The 11,974-nt window shown below is 26.3% G+C and overlaps 1 pseudogene; it reads right to left on the bottom strand.

The window, feature by feature from the left end:
* Nucleotides 1–570: 570 nt before the first annotated feature.
* On the bottom strand, nt 571–1,370 carry LOC124890787 (annotated as a pseudogene).
* Nucleotides 1,371–11,974: the final 10,604 nt, after the last annotated feature.

Below are 11,974 nucleotides of genomic sequence, written 5' to 3'. Positions count from 1 at the left end.
GAAAATGTCTTACTTCAAAATTGTCCAACTGAGAATATGTTATATGTATTCCTCAATCTTTGTTATATGTATGCTATACGTATATGGAAACTTATCAACAATAATGTTTACTATATATGTATGCAATACATATAGGAAAACTTACCAACTGCTAAATTATCAAATGTTTCTATTGAAAAGTCAAACTAAAACCATATAAAGGTGAAAACACATAATACAAGTTTGACCAATGAAGTCCAACTCCAAAAAAGGACAACTCTGAAAAGCGAAATGAGCAATAGAATTTCAAGCAAGCAAAGGAAATAGAGTCACATAAGAACTAGAAAATGAGTAAGCTAGGACACAAAAAAAAACTAATACAAGAGACAACTCTTGCTACACTGAATTCTACTGTCACAACATAAGCTTATGACAGAACTATACAAAATCATATTCGCTCAAGACATGAAAATCCTAGTTATCTAGGTGCATTTCTCAAAATATCTTTTATCACATTAGAACAAAAACACAACTATTTTTAAGTTTTAAGCACCCGATACCACATATGGAGTTGTCATCTTGTTCAATGCTTCACTGCTTTCTACTATTTCTCTTGCTGCTCTTCTTACGGCTAGTTCGCTTCTCAGCATCAGACTCAGAATCTGAGTACGAATCAGAGGACTCAGATATTGATCTGTATTTTCAGTGTTTTCTTTTCTTCCTCTGCTGCTTATTTTTCTTCCTCTGAATCAGTTGAACTATAGCTTGAGTCACTTCCAGAAGAATAATTTGACCCTGTGAATGATGATGCCTCACTGTCATATTCAAACGCTAAAGCCTCACTATCACTCCCTGACTATGTATCTGACTTATGCTTCCTCTTACTCTTCTTCACAGATTTTCATTCTTCATCTCCTTCTCAATATCTGGGTTTTCTAGATCTTAAGATATTGATACTTCAATCCTCAACTTTGGATTTTTCAGCTGTTGTCTATGAGATGGTCGTGATATATACACCCTCTCATTCTTGCATTCATAAGTCCAGTGCCCTGTCTGGAAATATTTCTGACATGGTGAAGCAACATCAAGTGTTGAACTAAAGCCTTGTCTTTTCTTTCACCCAGTCTCACCTATTTCTCAGTACTCATTAAATACATCTGCCTCTTAGCTTCTTTTCTTTCCTGCCATCGACTGGGTCCTTCTTCCTTCTGGCCATATGCATTAACATTTCTAGCAGCAGTAGTAGCAACATGCTCACCTTGAACACTACTCAAACCCTTAATAGCTGACAAGGCTACCACTTTAATCTGTTCTGCTGCATCCTGAGCACCACCTTCTTTATTTTTAGAGGATGCTATAGCTTGGCTCTCAACAAACAAGAGTCCCCTCATTGAGTTTATCTTAGTCTATACCAGTATCCTGGACAAGATCAACACAAAGATACAAGCTTGCTAAATACACAACCAAATACTAGCCAAAACATTAAAGGTAATGAAAGTATATTCTTGCAAGCACAATTTTTATTATACAACTTATACTCTTTCAAGTGCAGTACATACCGAAATAAAGATCAATAAATTATGCCTCAGCTTTAAGCTAGTTCATTAGGTAATTGTTTTTGATTTTAATAAATTACTTATAACCACACCTTATGTTTCTATAGTACTTAAAATCCCATTCAACTAAACTAATTACAAAAATTTCTTTTTACTTAAAATAGTTGTCTCTTTTCTGATACATCTAAAAAATTCACCCACATCCCCTTATTGTGCCGCAAATCAAGCCCAAAAATCAGGAAATATATCCCACAATTTTCTCAACTCACCCATTTTGAGTTTCCACCATGTTCTCATCTCTATCTTCTACTTCAACATTCAAGTTACAACTTCCATTAACTTTCTTTTGAATTTCCACCATGTTCTCATCTATTACTCAATCAGATCTAACAACTCATCTTTCCACCATTAAATTTCTTTTTTAATTTCCACCATTTCATTATGATATGAACAACATTAATTTTCGTGAAAATAGATTGAAATATCAAAACTTTCTGGACAAAATGGCTATGAAATTTAAGCAAAACTTTTGATTGTTTTTATTACAATTTCTATAAATTAATTTTCATCCATCTGTTAGACTATTATGCATCAAAAGCTATTTTACTCTTCGGCAATGTATCATATAAGCTAATTGTAGTTTTATATCTTAATGTAAATTATATAATGTATCAGATATTTTCAAAAATAAGTCAAGTATAATGCAAACTTAATTACAGTGATGTATCTCAACCAAAATAATTTAATGTATTAGAAACTTAAATTAACAATACAATAGTAGATATAATATTGTTGTATTTACATATAAAGTAATGTATCATAAGATATTTAGCTTTTAATACAATGTATCAGATAATTTTAACACATATAAAGTATTAAGCAAAAAATATAATAATGTATTAGTAACCACAAATAAATGTAATGTGTCATGAATTGTAGTGTATCATAAACTCAACATTATTAAATGAGATATTTGTTATCATAATACAATATATCATTAGTTTTTACATAGGAAAACTTATGATATTTGTTATCATAAGTTATTAAATGACGTATATTAGGTATTTAAACAATAATTTCTTTAATTAAGCGTATTAATTGCTCAACTGTAGGTTTAATTACCGTTTCTTTCCATTTTAAACCATAATTAAAGATTTATTAATGTATCATGATGTTAACTAATGAATTATATCTGGAATTTTATGTAATTATTATAAAAATAGGGAGAGAGATAATTAGGTAGTAAAATGTTGGAATTTTTTTTGCCCGGGGGGAGGAGGGGGAGCTCTAAGTTGATAGGAATTAATGGGTGTCTAAAACCAATTAGTGTTGAATGCATTTGCCTAGACATTGAAGTAGGTACAACTCAACAATTACACCTACTTGACTTATTCAATACTATACTTCGATTATGCCCTTTAAAAGTCCGCTCTAACAATTCCATTGCATTCTACCAAAATGATCGAAAATGTTTCCAAAAGTAGGCATACGATTTAGTTAGTTAATTGAAAGAAATTGATTAACCACATTTAAAAAAAAGAATAATTTAATCCTAACTGCTAAATACCCAGAGTAAACAATAATAATATGCATCACACATATCAAAAGAGCATATTAATTCAAAGTCTTTGACAACCTAAATCTCTTTTTGCCTAATTCATCAAACAGATCACGAAAACACAAAAATAAAGATTGATAAAGCAGAGGAAACAAAATAATTCGATACTATCTCATAGAATAATATGATACTATTTCAAGATTTAATAGTGTAGACAAAGCACAAATAATCAAAAAATCAGTACAAGGAGAGGATTTCAAGGGTTTCCCAACATTCACGAAATCTCTAGAGAGAGAGATACTTACAAGCTGGTATGGATGGAGAGGAAGGAATGAGTTTACCTTCCACTTATACCTGACTCCATTCATTTCATAATGAATATGGGCTTCTTATTTTCAACCTGTTGGAGGGCCGCCCAAAGTTATGAATATAGCCTAATGTCCCCAAGATGTTTTCGGTCTTAAATTTTTGTTTTTCCTTAACAAAACTAGTATGGTTACTGGCGCAATGCGCGAAATATTTTTTGTTAAAAAATATTTATTAAAAATATTAGCTTATTTGAATAATAGAACTAATTAATTTTACTATATCATGTTAATATATTTTAAATTAATTATGAAAATATTAAAAATAATTATTAATAATGAAATTACAACTAATACTTAATAATTAATTATAATTGTAATTATTTTAGATATTTTGACATGAAAAGGACAATATTAGTATTTTCTTTAGTCATATTTCATTCATTGATTTTTAAAAATAATAAAACATGAAATATTAAAAAATTGTTAATTTTGTTATTGAACTTTACCTTTATATTTTCAATCAATTAAGACATGTCATTATATTTCTTACATTTTATTTTAAATTTAATTTTTTTTATCTATCAATTAATTCAACTTTAACAACTAACTACATTTAAAATTTTTGTTGAATCTTTCAATTCTATTTCAAACACTAAAATTATTTAACTGTATCAATTGCAAAGATTTAATTCTAAACTTTAAATTGTATCACTCTCAGTTAAAAACTAAGCACACACAATTTATTACTTTCTCTTAAATTTTAAAACTTGTTCTATTGTTCATATTATTTTCATTGTTTGATTTTATCATTAATATATTTAAATATTTTATTTATACTTATTATTAGATCTTTTGAATTAATTCAGTTACAATCTGTCATGTCATTTTTAAATATAACCCATCTCGCCAAATTCTACACCCACCCACACTTACCCCATCCCTGCCCCCAATTTTGTTTTAAGCTTTTAATTTTTTTTTAAATCCTTACTGCATCCTCCTTCTATCCACAATCCAACCCTTCTCCCCCCACCGAATAAAAATATAATTAAATTTTATTATATTTTTAAAAAGAAACTTTTTTTTTCTTTTTTTCTTTATTTTATCCAACTTGCTCCCTACACAATTCCACACCATCCCCACCCCTACCCCCCACCCCCACCCACAAAAAAAAATATTTTTTAAAAAATCTTCTTACCTTCACCGTACTCACCTATCCTGGCCCCCCAAAAATTTTAACTTCTTAATTTCTTTTATTTTTATTCAAATATTTTTCATACCCCACCCTATCCCTTACCTATATGTTACAAAAGAATAATATAGTGCACTTGGTTGAAGATTGTGTTATTATTTAAAAATCTAGGAACCAATTCTCATAAAAGATTCTTTTCTTTCATTTTCTTTAATGGGTGCATTCATGTTTTCGAAATTTTAAATTCGTCATTGATAAAGTCACATATATTACACGCACAACTAATAATCAAATTGAAGTAGGTTATTAAAGTAAAGTGATTACTTGCATAATTGAGTTTAGAAAGTAATTTTGTCACAAAGAAAGTTGCTTGTTCAAAGTGCTATGCTTGCCCAAAAAAAAATAAAAAATCAAGGTCTAGTGCACATATCCACACCATTTATAGAAGAGAATCAAGGCATATCAAACTATATATCTTTCGGGAATAACTTAAGGCTATTTATTTGAAACTTCAAGATAATTTATAGAGAGTTAATATTCGCAAAGAAAATAAAATTTTTCTTCAATATATTACCACTATTTTGAATAAAATTTAAATTAAGTAATGATAAACACTATCTAGTAGGCTAACACTAAAAATATATAATCATAGAGAAAGTGGTAATCAAATTGAAATTTAAAATCATCAACTGGCTAGAATGTTGATTTGGATTCAAAATTCAAATTATAAATACACAATAAATTAATTGATGCATCAAGATAAATTAAGTTTATCATTATTCGCTATGCATAAATCACAAACGAAGTTAAAGTAAGTTGAATTTAGAATTTGCAATGAAATAGGAGTTTGAGTAACTTCATGTAAATTGAAAAAAGAAAAGGAAGATCAAATTGTATCTTTAAATTTAAACTACGTATTATATTATAACTCAATCATATTTCAAAGTAGTAATATCTTTAAACTTAGAGCAGTCTTTCTTTGAATCACTTAAAAACTGCAACGTTTTCTAATCTACAAATAATTTAGTCAAATTTTATCATGTTAATAATACTTTGAATGTACCTGATTTATTCCTCGTTTGTTCTTCATCTTATTAAATCTTTCTATATATGATGAAAATTTTTTTAACACCTTTATATCTTTTTCAGTTCCTGCAATTAAATTATAAAGATATAGTTATACATTTTTAAGTTTCACAAAAGTCTTTGCAATTTTTCATTTTCAGTAGAGAAATAAAAAATAATAAGAATTTCAAAATTTATATAAGATTGCAATATAAACATACACAGACGAACTTTTACCTAAACGTGAAAATTAATATGATATTGATAACCCATCAAGCTTTTGGATAAGAGAATCCATTTGACTTAATTTTAAAGTAGTCATCATAATCATACTCTTCATATAACAAAATACAGCTTCTGTAAAATTTGACAATTTATACAAAGAATTTAAAAAATTGTACATACTATAATACGTTTCTACTTTTTTTACATAGTCTTGAATAGTTCCTGCAATCAAATCATTCAAACATTTAATAAAGAATATCTCAAAGAGTGCGTAGAATTGATACACTTGAAATTCTTCCATTTTTAATGGAGAAAATAAAAAAAATAACACGAATTTCAAATTATATAGAATACAGTATAAACAGTCCTTGATAAATTTCTTATGTAAACGTGAAGATAAGATGCTGACAGATAACCTATCTAACTTTTACGCCTCATGTACTTGCACTTAATGGAGGTCTGAATCTGAATGGTTCAGACTTCACACCATTAAGTGCATTTATTTTTTATTAAGGTTTTAGGTTTTAATAGGTCTGAATAGGCCTTAATCATTTAGATCTAGAACCAAGTCTTAATAGATCTGAAGAGATATTCTGGTGTTGGATAATATTTACCACTCTATTCATAATCAACAGTCACTACCACTAACCACCCCTGTCAGCGTCACCATTGTCAACCACCACCCACCACCATCGACAACAAATACCGCTACCAACCACAATTGTCAACCGCTACCACACCTACTACCTCTCTCATTCTAATTATATTCATCGCCACCACTGCCATCAATAGCACCACAGTCAGCAACCACTACCGGTCAATCCCTACTACCAACCAACTCATCTATCACAACTAGCACCACCACTAACTATCACTAATACATCACAACCTCTACACATTAATTGGCCACCACCACCATTGTCACTAGTAACGCCACCTATACCACTACTTCAACCAGTACCATCGCTATAATTTATTTTTACTAACAACCATCTCCACCATACAACAAATAACATCTCCAACTAGCACCAGTACATCGTCAATCATCATGCATTCATGTTTCAGCCTACATAATCAACACCTTAAACTACTAACATCAAGCAACGTCACATCACAACAACCACCACCACCATCAATCGCCACCATCATAACAGTCACTAGAATACCAACCATCACAATTATTACCACCAACATTATTAATCACTAACATCAATCATTGTCACTGCAACCACCATTATAATCCATTTCTACTATCACTAACAAACATAAATATTTTTTCTCAATCAAATACTAATAATTTTGTTGTATTAAATTACATACTTTTTTAATATATAATTAATTTTTTATTTGAATTGTATTTTTTTTATTTTATTATGTATACAAATAATTTTTTTTTATACATTCAGATGTTGAAATACAAACAGTTTTAATCATTTAGTTTTCAGATCTAGAGACAACGTCCTAATCATTCAGATGTGTATTCATATTCAAACGTCTGAATCGTAAAAAATAAATAAATGGAGTCTTAGACTGAAGACCATTTGATTAAATACAAAGTTATTATCCTTTTTGTTATTTTGACAGTTTACTATTCTCTCAATCTATATAAATATATAAAGATTAATTTAAATAATTTTCTCTTTTAATTGGTTAAGTTGGATAAAATTAATTCAAATTTCAAATCATGTTATTTGTTGCTAATAGAATTATAGTCACATTCAAACTTAAAAACATCATTTGATTAGGATACATATTTAAATTAATAAAAACAATAATGTTAGTTTCAAGATAAGACTATCTTTAAAACTTTAACAGATAATGTAAGCTTATTTTTCAATTCAAAATTTTTGCTAGTTTTCAAATTTTAGAATCTGTAAAAAAAAAAGGTAAGTTTCACAAAAAGATTCTAACATGCTGAAATTGTGGCTAGATAGTTGCCACATTTAACTAATTCTATTTATTTTTTCTAATCATCCGATTATGGATTGAAAGTTATCACATCTAATATATGCTTCATTCATGATAGATTTTAATCGATTTTCTAAAAAATTTAATAGTGGAATAAATTCAAATCTAATTTCTATTTTTTTGGTTTTGGCTATGCTTTTTAGAAATAAAAGTGAGCATATCTTTTAAATAATTTTCACCCAAAATACATATAAAATTGAATTGAGTCAAACGTAAGTTTAAAATTTTAATACCTAAATACAATATTTAGTTATTTATTTATATAATAATAATAATATTTTAATATTATTAGTATACTACCACCGCTACACGTAAGTACTACTATTATTTATTTATAGATTATTATTATTATGAGATATTTAGAGTTTATTTAGACTCTTCAACTATGAATTTCTAATTTTAAGCTAACAATTTTTTTCTTCTTCAAAAAGCCTAATATTTTCAAATTTAAATAATTTTAAATCTTTTGTTACAATATTATTAAAGTTTTGTTCTAAAACTGCTAAGTGACTTATTTTTATGCTGCCATTTTTTTTCTCCTGCTACTTTAATTTTGTTTATATATATACACTAGTATACGTACCCGTGCCATGCACGGATAATATTAAAAGATTATTTTTAATTTAATTGCTTTATATTGTAATGTTTCGTTCGAATATGTTAAATGATATTATCTTTAAAATAATATTTATTATATTATTTCTTAATAAAATGAGAAAAAAAACAAAAAATCTACTACCACCTACTTCTACCATCTACACTACTCCCCTCCCCTCCTCAACCCCAAACCCCACATGCCTCTACCCCCATTTAATCCTCCACCTCTAACCAAATCTATATGTAAAAATAATTATATAAATATAAAAAAATATTATATTTTATATTTTTTATTATATTATTTACAATATAAAAATATTAGATTGTTAATATTTCCCCACCCCTCCATCACTCCTCCCTTCCTCATTTTAAACTAAATTTATATGAGTAAAAATAATTTTGCAATTGTAAAAAAAATGTTTTATATTTTTCTCTAGTATATTGTATATAATTTAAGTATTTTAAGAATTGATAAAATTTAACATTTAAAATTATCAATTAGTATAAAACTTTTTCATTTACATAACCGAATATATTTAGTTAGCATATTTTTTATCGTATTATATCGAGTACATATCAATTTTTATTATATCACATTAACAAAAATTAAATTGATTATAATATATTATAAATAATTGTTAATATTTCAATTACAACTAATATCGAATACCTAATCATAATTTCAATTATTTTAGATGTTTTAATATGGAAATTTCATTAATTTATTGCATTAGAACTAATAAAATATAAATATAAAATAATTGTTCATTTTGTTGATGTACGTTTACCTTTTTATTTTTACTAAATTAACATATGAAATTACATTCTTTATCTTTCATTTCAATTTTTTTTCCTCTGTCAACCCAACAACTAAGTACACTAAATTCAAAAAGTTTTGTCTATCAATTCTGTTTCAAATACTAAAAATATTTAATTGTCTCAATTACTAAATTTCTGATTTCAAATTTAAATTTTACCATTTTTAAATTTAAAAACTCAGCACATACAACTTTTTAACTTCTTTCAAATTCTCCTTCTTTATTTTATTATTCATAATTTTTTCATTATTTGATTTAAGTATTTCATTTTACTTATAATATCTTTCAAATTAATTCAATTAAAACATTTTATACCACTTTCAAAAACACTAACATCGCTAAAACACACATCCACACCGCACACCATATTTATTTTCAATTTAAAAACCCAGCACATACAACTTTTTAACTTCTTTTAAATTCTCCTTTATTTTATTGTTCATAATTTTTTCATTGTGTGATTTAAGTATTTTATTTTACTTATTATTATATCTTTCAAATTAATTCAATTAAAATATTTATACCACTTTAAAAAATACAAACATCACTAAATCCCACATTCACACTTCACACCATATTTATTTATTTTTTAAAATATATTTTCCTATCCCCAAACCCCAGTTACATCCCCCATCCCACCTAAACCCATACCCTCCCCCTCCCCTACCTATTCCCCCACCTACAACCCCCTACCCTCTCTCTCCTGCATTACTATATATGTTGCTCTATTTTTATGTATTTTTTTTTATTATTTTATGTTAGATATCAAATAATTTTAAAATAATATTTTTTTAATTTTAATATAGTACATTATTGTTATAGTATCAAACACAAGAAAATAAGTACAAAAGAAAATAAGTACTCAAAAATTTATTTTCCTAAAAAAATAAAAAATATTTTTCTCTTTATCGAATACACTCATAAAACTGTTGAAAGGACTTAGTGATAAAAGGTAAGAATTTATTTATTCAAGATAATGATATAACTCTCGAGGAATGTTCAAACTTAAACTTTGCTAAACTTTGAAACATTGCAAATACTTTTTAAAATTTAAATTGAAATTTATTGTTATGTTTGAAGGGTAATGTAAAAGATGTTCGTTTATTTGATTTTCAACACCATTGAATATAAAAAAAACAAATTTATTTCGAATGATATTTTATTTTCAAGAAAGTGATCTAGTATAAAACAAAATACTATCATAGATAATTATTAATTATTATTTGAAATCAATGCAATAAGGTTCAAGATATTTGAAGGCTTAAAAATATTATACAAATAAAAATTACGATCAAACTTTAATGATAACTGAATAATTATTAATTAAATTAAAAGTTTTACGAAAAGAAATGTATCCTAGGAAGAAACATTAAAATCCTTATTATTATAAATAACTAATGCATCATCTTCTTGTGGAAAAAGCTTTAATTAAATTGCTAAAAACTAAAAAAAAAAAATGAACTACATTACAATATAACATAAAAAGAAAAAACTCTAAATTAAATTGTTGAAGTAGATAGAATAATTATAATTTCAAAATATAAAATAAAATAATATGTTTATGGCAACATTTCTTTACTACAACATCTTATCTCCTTACGATCATTAATCACTATGATTTCATAATGAGTAAATGTTATTTATGAAATATATTATCATAACAATATATTATTTCCTCAACTTATTCATGGTGAAACTTCATATCCTTATATATTTTTATTTATGAAGACCAAATAAAATAGTAAAGAAAACAAAATAGTAAAGAGGTTAAAAAAAGAAGAAAAAGACGTTACTTGTTTTGAATTTTTTTTGGACGGAGTTGTTATCAAAATATACTTACCTGGCTTTATATGCATTGTCATAACTTTTCGATTTTACTTTATTCTTTTGCAATTATCTACGCTTTTCTTCTTTTCATTATTTTGATCTTTTCTGCAAGACAACAATTCCAAATAAAATTATATACAAAAAATAAAATTCTAAAGAAAATATTTTTATAAATAATAAAAATATGATTTTATATGAAAGTATATGTGCGGTTATCTTGTAGCCGAATTTTCAACCTAGCACAATCAAAGATAGTAGGTCAGCGTCCAGTATATATTATATGATCATTTCAATCTAGTCATGTTCTTCAATAAAAAAATTTACGACAGATTAACTCTATACAATAAAATACAGAAACTGTTAGCAAATTCTAACCAAATAATCTAAATTCAAACTTTAAGTAGTAAACAAATTGTACACAAAATTATTACTTTAAGAAGGGGAGCCCTCAATGTTGCATAATCATAAGCAAATTTGATTGTAAAAGTAAATATAAGTAAAGAACTTTGAGAATAAAATAAAAAGTTTGATCAAGAAATTGATTTATATAAGAAAGAGTTATTTGAAATTTGCCTTTATCTTGTATAGAGTTGGTTTTCAATTCAAATTCTTGAAAAATGTGCAACTTTCAATTCAAATTCAAAATTAAAAAATTTAACATTCATTCATCTACTAATTTTAGTTATCTTTATCTATATCGTAAAGTAATTTTTAAAATAAATTTTATTTTAAAAAATAAATTCTCTTGCCATTTACATTCAGTATAAAAATGTTTCAAACTAAATAATTATAAATAAAATTTTAATTTATCTGCTCACTTATTTTAATAAACTTTACAGATAAAAATATAATATACTAAAAATTGTGTAATGCCCCGAATTTGG

This window comes from Capsicum annuum, unplaced genomic scaffold, assembly GCF_002878395.1.
Source record: "Capsicum annuum cultivar UCD-10X-F1 unplaced genomic scaffold, UCD10Xv1.1 ctg2489, whole genome shotgun sequence".
Taxonomy (NCBI): Eukaryota; Viridiplantae; Streptophyta; class Magnoliopsida; order Solanales; family Solanaceae; genus Capsicum; species Capsicum annuum.
This window is presented reverse-complemented; position numbering and strand designations above follow the sequence as displayed.